The sequence below is a fragment of the Rhipicephalus sanguineus genome, chromosome 6, assembly GCF_013339695.2.
Source record: "Rhipicephalus sanguineus isolate Rsan-2018 chromosome 6, BIME_Rsan_1.4, whole genome shotgun sequence".
NCBI lineage: Eukaryota > Metazoa > Arthropoda > Arachnida > Ixodida > Ixodidae > Rhipicephalus > Rhipicephalus sanguineus.
Window position 1 is genome coordinate 109,602,056 of NC_051181.1, and position 8,102 is coordinate 109,610,157.

The following is an 8,102-nucleotide window of genomic DNA, read 5'->3' on the forward strand; positions in this document are numbered from 1 at the left end:
AGTTGTGCATACATGTATTTTATGACTCATTTAAGCAAACTATGGAACTGAGCTTTACGAGGAGTTTCCCCCTCATTAGGCAATGTAACATATTCTGAAATACCATGAACGTCAAAGTGAGTTGATATACACTTAATGAGACTCTCACGATCATTTCAAGGTCTCAACTTTATATTTTGGAACCAAAAAAGTATAACAATGTTATTCTTGCTCGCCACTAATCTACAACGTTCATAGTTTCTGCTGGAAATGAATGCGTGCGGGAAAAATGCATTAACTATAAAAGTACCTTGAAGGCAAGAATCGGGACTTTCTAGAAAGCAAGAACATTCTATTGAAGTGACCTGCCTGCTCAAAGTAATGCCTATTGGCAAGGAAGGAACAGTGGAAGAAATTTCGATTGCCTCTCTATCCAAGCCAACTTTATTTATTGTGTTCACATGATGTGCGATGTCATTGACACTGATAGGAAAACTGGGATGAGTTTTGAATTTATAAAAAGGAATACCGAGTGAACGAAATACAGCATACACTTGGTAAAGTGCACGCTTATTACGCATAGTATTATGCTAATTTCTGACAATACACAATATCGCATGTATGTTTCAATAGTAAAGAAAACATAAAATGGAATTCATTCCATTTTCACCGCACTACAGAAGAGTGGAACCGAACCAGCAAAAAATAAAACGCACGGCATGCTGTGTTTTTTGTTTGCTAGTCTTTAAAAAGATAAGTGCAGTTAAAGGTGATTCGTTACCTATTTGCCTAATTTGCATTGGTAATAACTGACGTCCACTGGCTTTAAGCTTCATGCATTCTTAACTTTTTCACAGCGCTAATTAAAGGTCCGCAAACGTGTCAGAAGCTCGTTGCTGGGGCCAGGAACCGGGATTCCTTCCATCAATAAAAATGTTATAATCCTAGAAATGTTCTAATCACGATTTAGAATGTAAACCGAACAGCAAAAGTTTGCGGGAGGCCAAATGTTCGAGAAAGCTATACTTTCGCTTTATCTGGGAACATAAACTCCGAATAAATGTCCCAGCGTGCAGTTGGTATTGCAACCTATACTGTCACCAGCTATATTAGGAGAATTACGCACTAATAGAGCAGAAATTTACATTTATTGTGGAGCCAGCGTCCCATAAACTTTTGCTGTCGGGCGTACATTTTAGGGACGATGGCCGACCAGTGGCCAACAGCTCTTACGATCGAAGAGCACTGCGTCTTCGCGTCTGTTTTTCTCAAATAACTCGATGGCGAACCGTCAGTTGTACAGTAGCTGACGGTAAGTTCTTCCTTGTCGGGCCTCACGTGATTACCAACAGTCACCTAGCCTAATACGTGTAGACTATTTCCAAGCAAGTTTTCAGTACTTTTCTCCCAATAAAAATGACATTCCAAAATAAAAAAATAATTGAATAGGGGTGTCACAGGAGGCGATGTTTCTACAAGCAGGTTTATCTTTGTCAAGCCAGCTTTTGTAAGAACCGCCGATTCAAAGCCCATGTTCAAGAATTTTATTGCGATAGCAATTATATGGACAGTCTCGGCTGGATTTTGCCGTCGCCGTTCATTCACCGTATATATATATATATATATATAATATATATATATATATATATATATATATATATATCAAAGTCCCAAAGAAAAATAATTCAGAAAAATGCTTCCGAAGCGCGGAATCGAACCAGCGACATCTCGTTCCGCACCGCGTGGCGCTAACCACTACGCAGAAAGCGCATATCCTTCATGAAGCTAACGGCGAGCGTTATATACACACCCTTTACCGCTGGTAGCACTCAGAGACGGCAGGCGCTTATAAGCGTTTCTTCATTACCAGCGAGATGGCGCAAGGAGCGCGACGGGCGCATTTAAAAGTCGTCGGCGAGCTCGCTCGCTTCTTCTTATATTTGCGCAGGGAGAACCTTGCCCTTCCGCTGTCTGCTCACGCGGTATTCTTCGTGGTGAGGGGAAGAGGGATGTTTCGAGCTTTCCACCGTGATGTCCGCGCTCATGTTACGGAAGCGTACGAAAGTCACCCCGACGCTCAAGGGACGCCGCTAAACGAAACAAACAGAAGATGAGCGCGAACTATCAAATGTCACAGCTCGACACTTGAAACACGCTAGTTTCCTTCGCTGCTTCGGCCGCCTTTGCAACAGGAGCGCTGTTCAAACTGAGAGTATCCATTGGCGACCCTCACTTCGTATAGCATTAGTTTCTTGCTAACGCATTCATTGCTTCGCCCTTGCGGCGAAACTGTGACTTTTTTCATCTCTCCAAGCCTCCACCTTCGACTGAAGTTCGGTCTTATTTGTATAGTCATTCGGAAGGCATTAGGACATTTGGATTACAGGTCTTTTAGAGAACAGAAGTTTTATGGTTGTCTTGTCACATGTTTGCGATGATAAATGCTACAATGATGTTGCTGAACTACTTAAAATGCACAGGCCTATACGAGAGCTTGGGACGAACTAGTCGTCGAACGCGCAGATCTTTGCGGCCTTGTGCCTGTGCAATGTACGGATTCTCTCCTCCTGATCATCACCTTTTAGCACATTTTTTCTTGCCCAGACCCCTAAATATTGCCAACAAGACCTTCTTAATTTCCCAGCATTTCTCTTATTAGTGCTGTCTTTTTCCTGCCATGCTCGTGATGTAAATATCGTAACGCTAAAGTGACATGGTGTCTCGCACACAGCCGCTCTTACAAGTGCACGAAGCGAACGTCGTCTGGGAAGCGATGCTGGGGCCACCGGTGGAATCAGCGGCAGGCTGCAAGCCGGCGTTGAACGACTCGGTCCCGGTGGAGCGCCGGGTTTGACCGCAAGCATTGGAGGTAGTCTAGGTGCAAGGCTCGGTGGTCAGGCCGGTATTGGCGCAGGCAGCTATGGCTACGGTAAGATCCATTTCAAAGGTGAAGTTATAACGTGAACGATGCCTCACGATTCTCGTGAAGTGTTTACGGCAAAAAGTGTACGGTCATGCTCATTATATCATTATAAGCTTCAACATGCAGCCATGTGCTAGAAATAGCCCCAAGCCTGCGCCGTGACACTAACAGACGTTAAATTAAACACAAAATACTATTGATAGGAACAGCGCTTACTTAAATTTTTTCTGATGTTAGCGCTGTCGTTTACTGTTTCAACCATTTCAGACACGTGTACTATGTTACAAACCATTTTTTAAACGGCTGTACAAAGCTTTATACGGGCCATGGTCAAATTTGTATCAATGTGATATCTATCGTAGCCTGTACTATACTTCAAGACGACGTATAGCGCCAGCCGCTTGAAAGAAGAGCTTGCAGGTGACAGAGGGCTATTGCCGCAACACATCAGTGAGGTTATGGTTCACAGACACATGGACGAGCAATCGGAAGGGATGTTCTGCTATCTGTGGCCCAGAGGGTAGATGAGAACGTTATGAATAAACAATAAATAATTATCAATAATTTTGCTACAGGACCACAATCCTATGTATATCACTGTCATCTGGTCACAGCGCCAATGCGACTAATCTGCTCCATATTTTCGTAATGTTGAACCGATAGTACATAAAATAGAAGTGGCGTAGCAAACTACACCATCGAAAAGGATGTGCAACGGTCTTTTTTGTCTCAGGTTTTCAATGAAGTATTTGCTCATGTGTCTGGGCTGGTTTTTGCTCATGCTTCTGGGTTGGTATTTAAAACAACATCCTAACAGCCTTACAGAAGACAAACGGGCTCATTTGGCCGCTTAACAGGTTTATTGATGATTTCGTGTCGAAGTAACTTGTGCAAATATTTTCGTCGTTGAGGATAAACGGATGTTGGTTTTTTTATCAGCAGCCACTTAGTAAATATTGCTAACATTGACTAATGATTAGCGACACTAATACTTGTAGCAATATATGTAATCATCGTATTTCTGATAAACTGAAATACCATGCATTGCTACCTATGTTTATTCAGTTCTTTCAAGCTCTTAAAAATATGACCTAAGAATAAATATTACCAGTTCATTTTTTCTTGCTGTTGAGTTTTATTTAAAAAAGAGGCAGCTGGCGCATCAACGTAGCGGGCAATGAATGCTGAATATATGCACATATCTGAACTCCATATGGTGCATCAAGAGTAAAATTTTTTTTGCGCTCACATATTTAAAAATGCATTGTTTATTCAAATTTCAACGTAATCCGCAAAAGCTGCACGTGACTTAAATAGAAATAAAATCAGTTTTGCTTACAAAAATAAAAAAAAATGTTTACTACGCAATAGTTTTGAAGGTTTGACGAGTTGGTATTACATATAAAAATTCGTGAAGGAGAGGTAAGTAAAAAGAAAACATGGCCGAAGGAGCCATAAGAGGAGGCAAAAGAGCACTTATGAGCAACATCAGCACTCTTGTTCCTTCTGATGTGGCCCTTTTCGCCATTTCTACATAATCTTTATTGTACTCTAACAAGTTTAAATTTGCTGAACACTATCGTTGTAGTCTCAATTTCTAATATTGGCGTACTTTTTGCCACAAATGGCTCACATATCAGGGCAGTATTGAAGAATGGCCTACATTATCCCATGCATACGCCATTTATGTTGCTGAGCTTTTTGAAAGCGATTGCTAAAAGATGTGTTCCAAGCTCTTACGCGATGCAAAAGTAACACTTGTCAGCATTCAGCTTACTCCATTTTTTAAAGCAGAAGGCAAATTTAGCGCACTTAATTGCGACTGTTTCAATGGCTTACACTATGCAGGAGGAGCTGCAGGCTATCCTGGATGGTAAGGATCGCCCTGGGGTGGCGCTTACGGTGGGTATGCCTCTTACGGAGTGCCCTATGGCAGTGGACACTACGGCTTCAACCCGTATGGTGACTACGGCTTGTACGGTGCGAACAGCCCATACGGCGGATACGGAGGATATGGTGGATACAGTGGATATGGCGGATACAATACACCTGGAGGCTATGCCACCTATGGCTATCCTGGAGTAAGTCCCACCTCTGGCAACTGGGGTACCGGCTCATTTGGTGGAGCAACAGGAGCCGCTGTACCAAGGGCTTCTGGTGCCTCTGCTGCCGGACCATCTGGTGCATCTAGCAGCGCATCTAGGTGAGACTTCTCTTGCCATTTCAGTTCAGCAGGGAGGCCCCTCTGTTCAGCTCGCACTAGCGCTTTTATAAGATACAGGGATGTACAAGGGATGTACAAGAGCGGGCTAGTGGTAATCCCTTTCAGACAATAAAGCAAATGGCAAGGGCTGGCTAGTTGGTAATCCTCGCCCGAAAATTCCCGAGCAAATATTTGCTCGGGAATTATTATCATAAAAAATGTGTGTTATTAAATGCAACTCATGGAAGACGAATAACGCATCCCACTGCTTTTTTTTCTTTTTTACGAGGTATGATAAGTCGATAGAATAAAATTGCTGTTGTTTAATAATATGATTTTCGATCATAAAATATCAAGAAATGTTTTGGAAATGCTAACAAAAAACCCGTACGAAATGGTACACAACCTTTTTGATGCACGCAATGAATCACTCTGTTGTTAAAGTTTAAACCGCTTATTTGTGTTAAATGTAACCTTGTTATTCCACACGTTACACGGTCTTCCCCACTTTCCACATCAATGTAAGTACGTAAAAATTCTAGGCAGTTGTACTGACCATGCTCAAAGCAACATTTTTTTTTCTCGCGCGAAGGAAGGTGTTGTTGAGTAAATATCAGGTCGGAATGAAATCAGAAAGCCAGCAGAGATGATCGGGCAAAAGCACCAAATCGGTAAACTGAATTGGTAAAAACATACAGAATGAGCTGATATACACACACACACACACACACACACACACACACACATATATATATATATATATATATATATATATATATATATATATATATATATATATATATATATATATATATATATACACATGGTTAAAGAGAACTTCTTCTGGCTACCGTAATAAAAATTGCGAAAAATTTCGTACTACAATATAGGAAACAAAACAAATATTTCTTTTACCCTGACAGTTTCGGCTGGAGGTCCAGCCTTCCTCAGAGGATGTAAGTGAAATGAAACGGTCATGGCTGAACCCACTGCAGAAGGGCCGCCCACCGAGTTTGGGGGCCAGACGATACTTTTTTTCTCTATATTTTTTTTCGCTCTTTTTTGCTTTTTTTGAAAGTATCGTGTGGCCCCCAAACTGGGTGGCGGCCCTTGCGCAGCGGGTTCGGCCATGGCCGTTTCATTGCACTTACATCCTCTGAGGAAGGCTGGACCTTCAGCTGAAACTGCAGGGTAAATAAATATTTGTTTTGTTTCCTATATTGTAGTACGAAGCTTTTCACTATATATATATATATATATATATATATATATATATATATATATATATATATATATATATATATATATATTTATGATGTTAGTGTCCCTATTTTATTCGATTTTTCTTCACTGAAATGAATTGTTCTTTCTGCAGTGATGCACCCGCTTCTTGAATTTAAGGCAAGGCCAACAAGCTGACAAAAGGATTTTCAAAACGTACGTCACCAACATTGATCTGGTTTACTAGACTTTGCGCGAAATAATATAATTAGCAAAACTAGAAAAAACACAAATTATGCAGCTTGTTAGGGCAAACTTTTCATAGTACTTGGTATTACAAATACCTTGCTTGATCTAATTACTACCAATGATTGCATTTTTTTCTTTTTACACTTTTTACATTGACAATTTTATTTTAAAGAGGACTGCAGTGATGTTATATTACTGACAACAGCTCCTTGTTTTCTTTTCTCTTTTCCAGTTTATCCTAATCTCTCGTGAACTTTGTGTGAGAAGAATGCAGGTGAACAACGTCGGAGGTTTACTTGAATTTGTTGCTATACTAACATTCGATTTATAATATTTGGTGAAGGCTAAACGCGATGCATGCCATTCAGGAACGAAATAAATTAAATACAACGCATGGTTTTACGTTCTGTTTCGGCTCATTGCTTTCTCGCTACAGACACCAGACATTGGCATGCAGCATGGTAACGGCAACATTTGCCTAAAAGATAAAACATTTAGATGCGTCTAACGTTAGCTTACTAGTTCTAGTTAAATTCCCGAAAAGCGTGCGCCACGGCGTTGAGATATGATCTGACTGGAACGCCAGTTCGTTTGTCTCAAAAATTCTGAAACCAATAACTCGATAGTACCAGTATACGTAGTCAGCTATGGAGGCAAAATTGCTTAATGCTCATGTACTTAGCTTATGCGCACGTTAAAGAACACCACATAGTCTAAATTTCCGAAGCCCTCCACAACGACATCCCTCATAGTCATGTCGTGGTTTTAACGCGTAAAACCCCAGCAATTATTGTTACCTCATGGCTAGAAAAGGGCAACGCGGTACATATACATATACCGATCTCCACTCTGTAGTAAATAATCTTGTCATAACTATCAACTAATAGGCAAGCAGCTCTTTTTACATAAAAAACTTTGGTGACCTAAATATTTTAGCCTAACATTGATAGCTAAAATGGCTGTTATAAGTTTAACAGGCCGGAGGCATCTGTTCCGTGGCAGGTCACTATCAGTCTTACAAGTGACAGCTCTTTGCTATTTGACAGCAAAACTGTTGCACAATGGTCAAAATTTACCGTATAGCCGTCGTCATCAGCCATAAAACAAACAGAAAAATAAAGGAACACTTCTAGAGCAATGCGTTAGCGTAATCGGGCCCCGTGCGCATAGCCTTCTCAATTGCCAGCCTCGCTTCGGTTCGAGGTGCATGCCTCAACCGTACTGTGAGGAAACGAATGATTTTGCGCGTAACATTGGCCGTTTCAAACTATCATATAATGCCTACTGCAAGTAGAGTCGTTTAAATGCCCACTACGCCATAATTCTTCCTTCTGCGAATCAGCGAAGGGCCTATACTACGCGTTCATAAGGCAACACGCGAACCTATATACGAAGCTGAACACTTTGTTCATGCTTTTGCTGATGATGATGATTATGTCTGAGCGCTTTTTAATGGATGGGCCTTTAAAACACCCTCTCGTTGCGCAATTCACATTTTTTGAAGCCTGGCGCGATTCTACGCTTCTG

At 41.1% G+C, this 8,102-nt stretch overlaps 1 long non-coding RNA gene across 1 annotated transcript; it reads left to right on the forward strand.

Annotated features, from left to right (window-relative positions):
• Window positions 1-2,715: 2,715 nt before the first annotated feature.
• Window positions 2,716-6,977, forward strand: LOC119396164 (uncharacterized). Its single transcript, XR_005184402.2, has 4 exons — window positions 2,716-2,908; window positions 4,751-5,105; window positions 6,481-6,542; window positions 6,808-6,977. It is a non-coding gene; the product is annotated as an uncharacterized LOC119396164 (long non-coding RNA).
• The last annotated feature ends 1,125 nt before the right edge of the window (window positions 6,978-8,102 follow it).